Raw genomic sequence first — 10,762 nt, forward strand, 5'->3', positions numbered from 1 at the left:
ACAAATTGGAGGCACGTGGGGACCTGCATATACAGGGTGTTCGGGGCCCCGGGGCAGGGCTGCCACGGGGGGACAAGAATCCCTTAGGCTCGCGTCTCCAAGTATAAGAACAGATCAACAGAATCAGAACGACCAGCTTAATAAGAAAGAATCATTTAGGGAAGGAGAGAGCACGAAAGGGCTGACCTTGCCCCCCTGGACGCCTCGGAAGAAGCGCAGTTCTCTGGGCCCACGGAGAGGACATTCGGAAAACTGGGGGAGAAAGAGTGGGGCTGCGTCACTCAAGAACCTCCCAGTTATGAAGATCGGGGGAAACACCAAAGAAACTACAAAGTGATGATGGTAACAACAGTAGTTGCTGTTCATTGAGCATGTGTCGGTTTCTGTTCAAGCACCGTACAGACGTCGCCTTATTTAACCTGCACAATGACATTCTGTGACCAGTGCTGCTACCTCCAGGGGCACCTATTTACCTGCTTGGCAGTCACTGTCAGAGGGCCTACTAGGCACCAGGCTGTGCTCCAGGCAGTGGGATCAGGGATTCGTAAAACTAGACAATATCCCTTTGATCTTGATACTTTTATTCGGGGGATGGGCAAGAAATAGACAAGTAACGTGGAGTGACAAGTACTGTACAGAGGACTTGGGGACAGGCGGTCATGCAGCGAACCAGGCCATCAGAGAGCACATCTCCGAGGAGGGATGTCTGCTTGCAGAGAAGGCCCCAGAGGGACAGGGCAGCCCCCGGGGGAGGTCGGAGAGCAGGCGGAGGGTCATCTTCAGGGTCCGGGTAAAGCCTGGATTCTATCCTAAGTACTGTGGGAAGTCCCAGAGAGTTGTGGTGAACAGGGATGTGGAAGAGTCAGGTTCATCTTCCTTGAGTATCGTTCTGCCCCTGTGTAGAGAAGGGGCCCAGGAGACGGGCAGGGCTTTCTGAGGACGCAGGGGGAAGCTTCCCCAGGACGACGTCCACAGGAGGGCCCGGACACCCACTGCCCTGTGATTCGGTCTCCGTGAGCCCGAGTTCGGTCTCTCTGCCCGGCACCAGGGCAGACGGAGCCCAGGGAGCCGATGTGCCATCGGCTTCCCCAGCATCTGTACCGCCTTCCCTGTTTTTCCCCAAAAACCTTTCTCAGTCTTGGCAGCAGCTAATGTACACGCCAACATACCCTAACGTCTACCCAAAAAGGGCAAACCCAGCGAAAAAATTACATTTTCACGCAGCTTTACTCATGGGGAAATGCCTCCGCGTGGCCCGTGTCTGACTTGGGCTGGCCCTGCAGCTGCCCCCTGGGGCTGCCCCTCTGGTGGCCTGGCCCTGCTGGCTGCGGGGCTCCCGGGGGTCCCCCACTGTACGGACGTGCAGGAGTGAGGGGCTGCTGCCTGAGGGGCTGGCTCCTCCTCAGTCAGAGTCTCGGGGCCCACTGGTGTCCTCCCACTGTGGGCCCTGGCAGGTCCAGGCACATGGCAAAAACAGAACCAGCCAGCCATCGTGAAGGCCTGAGGGACACCTGGGGCCGGGGCCCAGGGAGGAGGTGCGTCTCCGAGAGGCCCCTCCTTCAAGACAGGAGAGATGGCTGTCGACCTAAAGCAGTGTTTTCAACCTTTCCATCTCGTGACACACACGCTCCGCACTACGACCCTGTGGCATGCCAACAATATATATTTTGCTGATATGACAAAAAACAGGTATAATTTTGATTCATTCACACCAAGCGACTACTGTTGTGTTGGCTGTTGTCATTTTTTGACAGTCTAAGGGAAAAGAGGTCAGTGCCTGTACTAAGTAGTCAGGTGTTGTGGGTTTTGTAACTGCTCGGTAGCATGCTGGTTAAAAACCACTGATCTAATGCATAGAAACCAACACAGAGTCAAGCAAAATGAAGAAACAAAGGAATACGTTCAAAACCAAAGAGCAAAATGAAACCTTCAAAAACTCCTAATGAAGCAAGATACGTAATTTACTAGATATTGGAAAAACAAAAGCAAATAACCCCCCCGGCTTCAGTGATTAAGACTAACAGTAACAATGCAGAACCCTTGGGCTGTTTCTCGCAACCAGTGGGCTGCCCCAGTCACCACCCCCGCAGAGCGCGGTCAGAGCGCAGTCCGGAACTAGCGGGGCCAACAGCGGCAGCGTGGTTTGAGGACCCCTGCGGACCAGACACCACTCAGCTGCTGCTGGGTCTTTTCTTCAGGACAAAAAACGCTCCTAGACCCACCAGCGATGCATGTCTTCAAACCGACGGAAGCCTCTGTGGTATGTTGGGGACTCACTGGAAACGCTTTCCCGGAAGGACCTTGGTCAACAAAGGCAGTTCTCAATTGTTCTGCTTTTCCACCCGAGAAAGAGTTGAAGGGCTTTGATCTGGGTGGAAAGAATGGCTCCCTGGTGCCGAAAACATTAAAAATGAAAACACACGTATTTAAATCCCACAGACCTGGCCTCAAAGCAAAAAGAGGAGGGGAAGATACATATTATTAACACAGAAAGCGGTTAACGCCTTCTCTGTACATGTCCCGTGTAAGTGGCGGTCTCTGAATACAACGAGGGTCCAGAATCGGTGAGTGATGTGGCCGATGTCACCACGTCAGCTAGCTGTGCTTTCTCCCAATGCAAACACCGGGGGCTTTCGAATGAAGATGCTCACTAAGAAATAAAGCCACTTGTGCTAGTCCTCAGTTACTGTGAAGTGTCCTGATTACATGCTTACCTCTACTCCTGATTTTTATAGTAGTATTTGCTCATTAAAGCAAATCTGGGAAATTAGGAAGATTAAGAAGCAAAAAAATGAAAACCTCCCATAAGCCCACTCCCCAAATCCGTGATCTTAACTGTTTTGGTAGATTCCTTTCCAGCTGTTTATCTTAGACACACTTCATACTTTTAAACAGTTAAGAAACAAACATATGTGCATTTGTAACTTTTTTTACTTAGCCTTATACACATTAAAGTTTTTTCACAGATATTAACAGGTATAAAATATTACATTTCTAACTAAACCTCCATTTTTAAACATTCAGGCTGCTTCCAGGGTTTTCCTACCATAAAAGGCACTGAAACTGGTGGTGATGACATCACAGCACAGCCCCGAGAAAGTAAGCCAGCTCCTGTCCCACTCGAGGCCACGTGGGCAGCTTCCCCCATGCTCCCACACCCCACCCGGGCTGCAGGGCGGACGAAAGGCAGGCGGACCAGGGAGCCCCTTGGCCCCCCACTGACCGACAGGCAGGAGACCGCAGCGCGACGGCAGAGCCGTTGGGGACTTCTCGTCCTCCTCTTGTCGTCAGCCCCCACCCTCCCCTCCCCAGAAAACCAGAAGTCTACGGGCCAAACTGCTGGACATCCAGAAGTGTCCCTGCTCACCACAACCTGCAGCCAACTTCCCCAAAGCGCCTTCGCCCGTCTGGAATGTGCCCCGCCCTGACCAGGGACGCACCCACACCGTGCTGTTTGTACTGCATGGTGGGGAGGGTCTGCAGGGGCCGTGAGCACCCCCAGTGTGAGTCTTCACCCGCACGCAGGGCAGAAGGGCGACCACTTGCAGCAGGCAACCTGAGGCGTTCTCTCCTGCCCCACCCCGACGCTGATGCCCGGTGCTTCTTGGCTTTAGTGCCCAAGGCTTCGCCCAGAAATGCTTTTCCAAAGACCATCCGCGACACAACTAAAGGAGAGTGACAGAGGCCCCTGGGCCCAGCACCAGGCCAGCAGGCACCAAGCCCCAAGGCCTTGGTGTCCTCGGCGGGGTGGGGCCGGGCCTGGAGTGGCCAGGTCCGAGGCTCAGCAGCACGGGAAGACCGGATGCTGGAGACGAGCAAAACCACCAAAACCCCCTCCTGTCATTCAACCTCCAGCCCACGCACAGCTGACACTTGAGGAATGGGGGCCAGTGTCCCCCGGAGGTAACTATGGCAATGGTGAAAACGAGCACAGTTTGCTCCAATTAGACTCAACACTATGGCCCCTCCCCCCACACACTGCCTCGCAGGCGACAAGGCACATCCGCTCTCAGGCCTCAGTCCCTACTGCGCTGCCCGTGCCATGGGACAAGCAACCCAACATTGGACAAGACACGAAAAGTCAAAGAAAAATGACTCCTTTTCCAAAGAGAAAGCAGGTGCTGGGACTGTCAGGGAGGGAACGTCAGGCTGTGGCAGAAAAGGTGAACGGCATGTGAAGCCCAGATGGACGGCTTCAGCCAAGCAAGGACTACTTTAGGGAGAAAATGAAAATGCTACCAAAAATCACAGCAGAAATGAAGAATGCGTTCAGCTGGCTGATAGATGCAACAAGCCGGGGTCGGGGGCGGCAGGGGAAGCAGTGAACTCGAAACAGGTCAGTAGGCGTTACCGAAACTGAAACACAAGAGGCAGAAAGTGGGAAGAAGAACAGAAACTAAAGGGAGCCATCAGAACCGTGGGTCTAGCAGCTGTGCGAGATGGAAGACACATTCGAAGAGATAAAGACTGAGAATCGTCAGCAGAACCGTGAAATGTATCGAGCCCTGGGTCCAGGAAGCTCCGAGGACGCCGCACAGATTCGATCACACAGTGAAAGAGGAAGGCGGAGGAGGAAGAGGTGGAGGCGGGAGGAAGGGAGAACCCACGCCTGCTCCAGCCCCGTCGTGGGGAGCGGCTTCGGACCAGAGTCGCGGGAGCAGGTGCCTCCTCCAGGACAGAGGCCAGCAGGGTGAGACCTTCGGATGCTTGGAGGGGGCGCTGCTAACCCAGAATCTATGCCCAGTGGAAATGCATTTCAAAACTAAAAGAAAAATAAAGACTTTTTCAAACAAATAGGGAGGATGTGTCACCAGCAGTGGCTGGTGACACACTGTTCAGGGAAGTCCCACAGCCGGAGAAGGAAAATGATGCTGGATCAGTACTTGGAATATGGAACCAGACAGGTTCCCAGAAATGGCCAAAAATGAAAGTTTTCTTAGCCTTAAGTGAAAAATTATTCTAAATGAATTTTTAAAATTTTACCCTAAAGGCTCCATTGGCGCCCTCAGGCCCCTCCGCTGAGCTGGGGTGCCTTCTCCCTCTTGCCGGCAGGCGGCAGAGGCAAAGGACCCCCATCACTGCGCCACACTCCAGTCCTGAGGACTGTGCTCAGCCAGTGACAGCCACCTGGACGCAGAGCGCACAGGGGCTACGCCCGGCCGAGGAGGGGCGCACCCCCATGAATACGAACGGGCCTCCCTGCACCAGCGAGAAGCCAGCAGGCAACTGGCGAGCCGTCCAGAGCTCTGCTGGGCAAGCCGAGGCTTCCACCGGAGGGGTCCACCCCTCCATGCGGCCGCTCCTTCTCTTGTTCATGGGCGCCCCCTCAACCTCCCCCCAAGAACCTTCCCTCAGACACCAGTGTCTCACCTCAAAGCGTGACCTTTGCCATGGGTGTGTGGACACGCTGCTCGTCAGCTGAAGGGCCTTCCAGTCCTGGGCTCCTACAGAGTTTATATCAAGAATGCGTGCTATTTGCAGTAATTTGCCCACCTTTAGTCGTATGATCATACCATTTTCTCCCTTATTTGGTTAATGCAGTAACTTATGTATAATAGTTTAGAATCTTCGGAACAAAGTACAACTTGGCCATCGTATTTCATGAAGAACTGCTGATCTATTAATTTATCACTTTCCAAACTGACTGTGAAAAGCAGTGTTTACTTCCTTTTCTTTTTCACAAGGCTCCTGCTCCAAAGGTTAAAGGGAAGACACCTCACCGGGACTAAGCAGGGGGCAGCCATTTCGACCTCCCAAGGCTGCCAGCCCCAAGAACGGCCTGGCCCCCTCCCGACTTGGCGGTCCGGGCTGTACCAGCGGGCAGGAGCCGGCGGGCCTGCCCGGCACGGGTNCATCGTATTTCATGAAGAACTGCTGATCTATTAATTTATCACTTTCCAAACTGACTGTGAAAAGCAGTGTTTACTTCCTTTTCTTTTTCACAAGGCTCCTGCTCCAAAGGTTAAAGGGAAGACACCTCACCGGGACTAAGCAGGGGGCAGCCATTTCGACCTCCCAAGGCTGCCAGCCCCAAGAACGGCCTGGCCCCCTCCCGACTTGGCGGTTTGGGCTGTACCAGCGGGCAGGAGCTGGGTACCAGCATGCAGGAGCCGGCAGGCCTGCCCGGCACGGGTGCCTCTCCCTGTCCTGGTTGCTGCACGCAGCTCCTGCGGAGGAACCGACCAGCCTCCGCTCAGCCCCAGGCGGAGAGCACCTTTCTGGGGCTCAAACACACGGCCCGTGGGCCCCATGGGGCCCGGATACAGGGGCCCAAAGGGATCTGCCCACCGGCACAGGGCCTTTCCCAGGCCGGCTCTCCCGGCAATACTGGCCGCGAGCAGACTCCTGCCACCCACCTGTCACGGCATCTTTCTCATCTCTCCTTGGCTCAGTTGAGAAACTGAATGGAACCCAGTTGCCGGAGCTGCTTCATCCCTGGATCCGTACGTCTGTTCATGAGAAAGAGAGAGCTGTCTCCACTCCAACCAGAGAACACCGAGGCTCCGCGTGTCCAGCGCCGCCCCATGCGCCCCCAAATGCACACGCTCTGGCAGACGAGGAGCTCACGCTGGCCCACCTCACCCCCCTTGAGGTCTCCTGGGAGTCCCACCCAGAGGTGGCAGTCGAGGCCGCAGGCACGGGCTCGAGCAGCCAGGGTACCGGGCCGCCGCGTCTGTGGTGCTTGTGTGCCTCCGAGGCCTCGAGGGCTCGTGTCTCACGTGCTGCCTTCCCTGGCAAGGTCCTCAGGACAGGGGACACCTGGTCAGTTGTCACCGAGTTGGGGGTGACGTGGCTCTCCATGGAGCTCTCCCACAGCTCAGTGCGGCCACGTCACAGGCGAGGAGGCTGCGCTGCCAGCCCAGACCTCTGCCCGTCGGAGGGACCGGCCTCACCGGCCCCCCAACACCCAGTCTGCCCCTCCCCACCCCTGCCGACCTGCTTCCCGAGCAGCTGTCAGTGAGGCCGTTGGCGTGGATGGCTGCCGGCAGCCTCGGTGTCCCCACGACCCCAGAATCGCCCAGGAAACAACGCCACATTAGACATGGCCGCTGGCCTCGGCACCCTTGGCTTCTAACCTAGACTGACACTCCGACCCTAAGCGTTTTGGCTTCAATAGCATTAAATCAAGTTGCGCCAATTAATTTTACTCCACAGATCTGAGACATCGGATTCTCGGAGCTAGAAGGAACCTCCATGACTGGCCCATCCAGCCCACTGGGCTGGAACCGGGCCCCACGATCATGCCCGGGTCTGTCTCCAGAGGCAGAACTGAGAGGGACAGCAAGGTCTGGGCCCTTTCTGGGGACCCGGGGCTCAGCGCAAGCGCAGGAACCGAACCTGAGGGCGCTGGCTCACCGAGGCCTCTAGCAGCGTCCGGGAAGGGAGCCTGCTGAGACGGCCCTCTTTCCAGCAAGCAGCTGTGTTTTCTGACCTCTGTGTGCACAGGGCTCGCCAAGCTGAACTCTGAGCTGTGACCGATACCTGGAATTCCTCTGGTGCCACGAGGGAAGATAAGGCTCTCGGGGCAGCACAGGGCTGGTGCTCTCTGGCCTCAAGGTGCATGTGGCGGGGCACCGGACTGGGGGTGCCGCTTCCGGAGCTGGTCTTGAGGAGGGACAGGGGGGAGGGGCGCCAAGGCAGCTGGGGTCACAGGGGACAAAGTCCTCCCTGAGCAAGGCTGTGTTTTATTGCTTTGGAACTGCTCCTCACTTAAAAAAATTGACTTTGCCCACAAAGGAAACTGCTGTTGGGCATCTTCGGGGGGCGGCAGAGGAAGGCGAAGGGGAAGGAGGTTCTGCCAAATGGGCACAGGAAGAGGCCTCGCTGCCTGGGGCGTCCCGGGGTTACTGATCGCCCTGCCACCTGGTCAGGGCGGTGCTCTACCTCAGCTCGGTCCCCTCCTCCGGGCGCTCAGGGTGCAAGGGGAACCGCAGATCCCCAGGAAGCGGGAGGGCGGCCTCCTGCGCCCACCGCCGCGCCCTCTGCGGCAGCGTCACGGAAATGAAGGGTGAAGCCGACACACCCGCTGAAGGTGCCTCCCCAACGCCGGTGCGCCCGGTCCGCACACAGGGAGCGGAAGCAGCAATGGTGCACAGAGAGAGGAGGGTGCTGTCCCCTCTGTGTCCTGGGGACAGGGCAGAAGCAGCAGCAGAATGGAATCAGACAGGGCTCTGGTTCACATGCCACCGGGCATGACAGGCTGACGGCTGCACAAAGCCACCTGTTGCTGACCTTCTGGAAAGGGCGGCCACCTTCCTGTGGTCGGTGAGGCACTGAGCCAGGGGAGGCCTCAAGGACAAAGGCCTTCGGGAAGGACGGTGGGGGCCGGGGGCGCTGCCTCTCCACACTCCTCACTGGTCTCTGCTTCAAAACTGCTACCTGAGTGGGGGCGGAGCCACTGTACCTGTGGGAGGTCCTGCCCCGGCTATAAAAAGCGCCCCTCTGCCCCTCACGTGCGTGCCCCAGGGTGTGCAGGGAAGCCCTCACCTCTCACCCGCAGCGCGGCAGGGCTGTGCAGACACCCCCCACACATCCCGTCCACTGTCCACGCTCCCGCCTTGTGCCCTCAGAGCCCAGAGACGCCGACCACACCCAGACTGTCCCTCGGGCCCCCAGCCAGGGTTTCCCTGGAAAGGCGCCAGGAGCCCACCTGCTCCACGCCCGGCCCGCTCACACCTCTCACGGGCCTCAGCGGTTTAATGAGAAAACAGGGCGATGTGACTCACCCTCACGTGGCCTCAGCCTGGCCTGGGCACAAGCGCTCTCCCTCACCTTCTAGCAAGTCAGGTTCAGACTCCGGACGTCGCAGACGGCCCTCCCAGCACCGCTGCCTTCTCCTCCCCCCACCTTACAGGGCTCGAATGTGTCGGTCGCTGCATTCTCACCTGCCCCCCCCACCAAGACCTGTCCCAGGTGCAGCCGGCCCCGCCCACTTTGGGGCAGGCGCCTGTGTGCCCCTGGAGGGCACCGCACACGCAGACAGCATGGGCGTGCTCAGAGCGCCCGCCCCTCTACCTCGGACACTTGTGGGGCAGTGGGNTACAGGGCTCGAATGTGTCGGTCGCTGCATTCTCACCTGCCCCCCCCCCCCACCAAGACGCGTCCCAGGTGCAGCCGGCCCTGCCTGCTTTGGGGCAGGCGCCTGTGTGCCCCTGGAGGGCACCGCACACGCAGACAGCATGGGCGTGCTCAGAGCGCCCGCCCCTCTACCTCGGACACTTGTGGGGCAGTGGGCAGTGGCCGACTGGCTTCCTCGCCCACGGGGCATCCCCTGGGGCGGCGCTGTGCCACGCCAACCTGTGACTCCACCCAGCAGCATGCTGGGTTCAAACGCCGACCAGTTCCAACGCCCGCTCCCTCCGGTGGCTGGGGGCCCCCAGCCTCTGCAGCTGGGCATGTTCTCGGGAGTCATCACCAGGAGCCCTGGCGACCACAGTGCTTCCGGCAGCCCAGTCACTGCCACCTGTGGTCGCTGTGAGCTGGGCCTTCATCTCCGTCCCCGCTCCTCCAGGACTCCTTTTGAGCAGGGACTCTCCTCTGTTCTTTACAACAGTCACGCCACCCGTCACGAAAGTGCTACCTGGCTGGGACTCAAAGCTCAGGCTGAGTGGGGATTCCTTACTCAGTGTCTGTCATCCCTCAATCTGCACCCACGCGGCCTTTCCTACATCCCTGTAAAAAAACAAGAACGATCCCGTCAACAGCTCTCCCAGCCCCTCGGAGTGTGAGCCGGGTGGTGGGCTTCAGGGCCTCGAGCTCGGGATGGAGGCCGGCCCATGGCAGCTCCGAGTCCAGGGCACTCGGCTGCACAGCCAGGCGGCCGAGTGGGCTGGACCCCTGCAGCGGAGGGTGGAAGCGGCAGGGAGCTCAGGAAACCCACAGGCGAGGCTGCCTGCAGCCCCGGCCAGGGCCCCGTGTGCACTGAGCTCGGTGTCCGTGCTGCGCAGACCGTGGGACTCGGGGAGGCCACTGTGCCCACCCCCACCCCGAACCCACTCCCACCCTGTGGGGCAGCACAGCGGGTGCCTGCAGTTCGGGTGTGCATGGGGGCCACAAGACCACGGAGGAGGGCAGGCCCCGTCCACGCAAAGGGACTCCGCAGTGCGGTATGTGTGGTCCCTCAGCGGAGTTGGGGGACTGAGAACTGGGGAGAGTCCGCAGACGAAAGCTCCTGTCTCTTCCGATGGAAAAGGGGGCATCAGCCCACAGCCACTCGGAGTCCCTGGGGCTGCTGACGCAGCCAGTGGGGAGGAGGCGACCGGAGTTCGAGGGAGGGGTTGGGAGAGAAGGGCAGGGGCAATTGCACTGGGTGTGACGTGCACAGGGTTGGGGGGCACAGGGGTCTCGGGCAGGTGAGGGGCAGCCACGGAGCAAGGACGGCTGGGCACTGAGGCTGAAGGGACGAGACAGGGAGTTTAAGGGTCCCCCTGGGAGGTGTCAGGTCTGTCCAGTGAGAGGTGTCACAAAAGGGACCCAGGTCCCCATGGCCACAGCGCCCAGGGGCAGGGCAAGGTGGGATGGAAGGGGCTCCCACAGAAAGCAGGGCTGTGTGCCCCCGGTGTGTGCAGAGTGTCCCTATGTCCCGGCGAAGATGGGACATGGCTTGCTGCTCCCTGCTTATCAGAGCCAATCAGCATGATGTCCTCGCAGGACAGACCCACCGGTCATCTGTGCCCGACTTGGAGGAGGGGGAGGCGGCGGCAGTGGCTGGGAGGGGGGTGGGCAGTGCGTGCTGAACGGAGATGGAGCTCTGGTTTTGCAA

General features: G+C 58.8%; 1 long non-coding RNA gene across 1 annotated transcript; it reads right to left on the reverse strand.

Moving 5' to 3' along the window:
• Nucleotides 1–2,193: 2,193 nt before the first annotated feature.
• On the reverse strand, nucleotides 2,194–6,445 carry LOC118981685 (uncharacterized). The gene is made up of 3 exons (XR_005065392.1): nucleotides 6,357–6,445; nucleotides 5,371–5,444; nucleotides 2,194–2,368 (listed from the first exon to the last, which is right to left on the reverse strand). It is a non-coding gene; the product is annotated as an uncharacterized LOC118981685 (long non-coding RNA).
• Between the last annotated feature and the right edge of the window lie 4,317 nt (nucleotides 6,446–10,762).

Source organism: Sturnira hondurensis, unplaced genomic scaffold (assembly GCF_014824575.4).
Source record: "Sturnira hondurensis isolate 20B ecotype Veracruz unplaced genomic scaffold, ASM1482457v3 Scaffold0024400, whole genome shotgun sequence".
Taxonomy (NCBI): Eukaryota; Metazoa; Chordata; class Mammalia; order Chiroptera; family Phyllostomidae; genus Sturnira; species Sturnira hondurensis.